We start from the raw sequence: 3,803 nt of genomic DNA on the forward strand, positions 1-3,803 counted from the left end.
AGTTTTCAAATTGTCCCTGCGGATAATTATCTTCTGGGAAAAAATTGACTGGTCCGTAAGTTTAAAACCCAGATAATTATATGGCTCCTGAATCTGAACCTTTTCTGGGGCTATCTGCAGCCCTTTAGCGACCAGGGCTTGCTGCAAATCTCTAAAACATAAAAGCAAGGTCTGAGGATTTTTTCCTGCAATTAGAAAATCATCTGTGAAATGGATAAAGTAAATATCTGGCCATTTCTGTCTCACAGGTTGAATGGCCTGTGCTACGAATTTCTGGCATAACGCTGGGCTGTTTGCCATGCCCTGGGGAAGCACTGTCCATTCAAACCTTTTCATAGGCTCTGCAAAGTTAATAGAAGGAACACTGAACGCGAACCTTTTGCAGTCTTCAGGGTGCAAAGGAATGGTAAAGAAACAATCTTTTAAATCTATGACTATTTTATGAAACCCTTTTGGAATAGCCACGGGGGATGGAAGACCTGCTTGTAAGGTTCCCATGGGCAACATTGTTTCATTTACCTTTCTTAAATCCTGTAACAATCTCCATTTGCCGGACTTCTTTTTAATTACGAATATCGAATATCGGCGTGTTCCATGGAGATAATGACTCTATTAAATGTCCTGCCTCTAACTGTTCCTGCACCAGCAGAGAGGCAGCCTCCAATTTCTCTTTAGTTAAAGGCCACTTATCAACCCACACTGGAATGTCGCTAAGCCATTGAATTTTATCGGCGTGGGGTGCAGGCAAGATAGTGGCCATTACCGAAAATGCCCCAGACTTCTAGAGTTAGGGTTTGCCTGGGGGTTTTTAAGCTTCCTAGTGCCTTGTCCTTCATTTCCAAGCCCCTGAGTAGGTACGGATTCCTCCGACACTGTCTTTTGCTTAGAGGCAATTTCATTAGGGTTACACAAAATTAAATTCATCTGAGATAGCAAGTCTCTACCCCAGAGTGTAGTAGGCAAATTCTGCATCACAAAAGGCCGAATTTGTCCTGAATTTCCATCTGCATCTTTCCAAGTTAAAAGTCTGGCGCTCTGTTTGGGATTGTTTGCGTAACAGATACCCTGCAGATGCGTTAGGGTCTCTGTCAATGGCCAGTTACACGGCCAGTCCTGTCCCTTAATAATTGTAACATCAGCTCCCGTATCTATTAATCCTTCAAAACTCTTTCCTTCAATAGTCAATTTAAGGTTAGGTCTTTTATTAGTAATAGACTGAACCCAGAACACTCCGGAGGAGCCAAAGCCCTCCTCGCCTCTTTTATCTTTAATGAATTTGGAAGGCAGTGGATGTAAAGGGACCAAGACTAGCTGGGCAATTCTTTGATTAGCTGGTATAGTTATGACACCACGAGAGGAAGCAGCCATAATTTTAATTTCTCCCTCATAATCACTGTCTATGACTCCTGGATAAATCTGCAGTCCCTTCACAGTAGAACTGCTTCGTCCTAACAGCAATCCCCAAGTGCCTTCGGGTAATGGTCCGAAGACTCCCGTGGGCAAAACCTGAACTCCCATCTCTGGAGCTAGTACGGCATGGCACATGCAACAGAGGTCCAGCCCTGCACTTCCTGGTGTAGCTCTGGCGAGGTCAAGGATGGATTTCCTTGGCTCTGCAGTAGCTGTGCCCCGCAGACAGTCTGATGCATCGGGGCCCGGGGCTGGCCCCTCCCCCCGTTTCCCGACAAGGGTCTACCTTGGAAGTTATTTTTTGACTTGCCTCCCTTAACCCATTGATTTCCTTTTCTACACTTATGGCATGTTCCTGGTGGACCACCTGATTGTCCGTTTATACTGGGCTTATTATCAGGACAATCACTTTTAAAATGACCCAGACTACCACATTTAAAACATCTCCTATTTCCTCGTCTTTGTGAAAGAATCCCCTGAATAGTTGTTCCCTGCAGGGCTGCAGCTATAGCTAAACCCTGATTATAGGATGGACCGATCTCAGAACAAAGACGAATGTAACCGGCTAGGTCTGTCTTTCCCCTCTGGGGTCTAATGGCCTCCCATCAGGCCACATTAACATTCTCATAGGCTAGCTGCGTAACCAGCGGATTCTCTGCCTGAGAGTTTCCAAAAATTCTATTAGCCGTTTTTAGCAATCTGTCTACGAAATCCTGAAAGAGTTCGTCGGGAGCCTGTTTCACAGCTGTTAGATTTCCACTAAGATCTCCCTTAGCTGGTAACAGAGTCCAAGCACGGCGGGCGGCCACCGCAATCTGTGCATACACTGCGATGGGAAACCCAATCTGGTTATTATTTCCTTCATATAGGCCTTCCCCCAGTAACATCTCTGCATTCCATTCTGGATGGCCTGCTTGAGTGTTAGTGGCGGCGGTTCTTTTGCAAGCCTCACGCCATTCAGAACTCCAAAGCAAGAAATCTCCCCCCGACAACGTAGCTTTACACAGCGTTTTCCAATCCTGTGGAGTTAGATTCGACTCTATCACAGTATCCAACAACGCCTGTGTAAAGGGAGCTGTCGGGCCGTACTGGGCTACAGCTAGCTTTAACTCTTTTATCACCTTAAATTCCAAGGTCTGATATTGTCTGATCACATTGTCCTGGTCTTCTATCTCAAGGACTGGAAAAGCTAAGATTTCTGACGTATCCTGCCCCTCCCCTCGGGCCTGGTTTATAACTCTTTCTAATGGCAACTGGCAGGTCTCCGAGTTATTGTTCTCTCTAGTATTAGAGACCCTTTTTAGCTCCTGTAATTCATTAGTCAATTTCTGCAATTTAATTTCAAACTCTAACTTTTGTAATTGCATGTCCTTCTGGATCTCGGCCTCTGCCATCAAAGTCACAGGCGGAGCAGATGGCGCTACGGGGGGCCAATTTTCCCCATGAATTTCAATCGCTCCTTTCTCGGGATGAGCTATTTTTTTTCTTACAATAGACTCATCAGAACTGTCTCTGTGTTCACGAGACTTAGATTGTGGAGAATCTTCTATTACAGGGATCCTCTCCACATGGCCTTTTACTTGAAAATCCTCAATTTCTTGAATAACACCTAATTCTTCCAAACTCCCTTCATCTATGGTGTCCTTAATCAGAGGCCAGAGGCAGAGAGTGATATTGTCTGCCTTGGCTGCCTTTAGCGAATTACCAATTCTCAGCCAAGTTCTCTCATTTAACGTTCGTTTTTCTCGGAACCAAGGACAACAGGAATATATCTGGTCCAAGAAATCTTCTAATCTTTCCTCTTCAAACCCAATCCCTTTTGCCTGAAGCAACTCTTGAATGTTGCGTGCGCAGATTTCGCGCGAACTTTCCTGTCCCATTTTCTCTATCCTTTTAACCCAAGCAGCCACTGTGCCGGGCCCGCACAGTTTGCTCGAAAAACCGTATCCTTCCTGCACTCACAACAATAGACACGAATTCACTAGCGCTAGTTTTGACCTCTATGTTGCTTACCATGCGGATACCATTTATCACCTTTCTTGCGAAGCTTCGCAGGATAGGGTTACCTCAGGAAATTCTCCCGTACCAGGTCGCCCCACGTTGGGCGCCAATTATGTAACCGCCAGCAGCTACATGTGAACCGGGTTACCTGTTGAGAGAATTTTGGGGGTAACAGGGACAGAGACAAAAGGGATTTGAGTCAAGGCGGGGATTCCGGTCAAGACTGGTTTTAATAAATTTAAGACAGGTTATATAGTCATTTGGGGGATCGGCCAACCCCCCAGAAGTCGGTAGCTTCAAAGGCGGTGCTGTGAATTCTCTGGCTCCAAGTCTCAGCGGGTCGTCTGCCTTCAGCCTGGCGGCTCAGGTAAACGCCAGCTTGGGGGCGGTGT

This window comes from Apodemus sylvaticus, chromosome 2 (genome assembly GCF_947179515.1).
Source record: "Apodemus sylvaticus chromosome 2, mApoSyl1.1, whole genome shotgun sequence".
In the NCBI taxonomy this organism is placed as follows: domain Eukaryota; kingdom Metazoa; phylum Chordata; class Mammalia; order Rodentia; family Muridae; genus Apodemus; species Apodemus sylvaticus.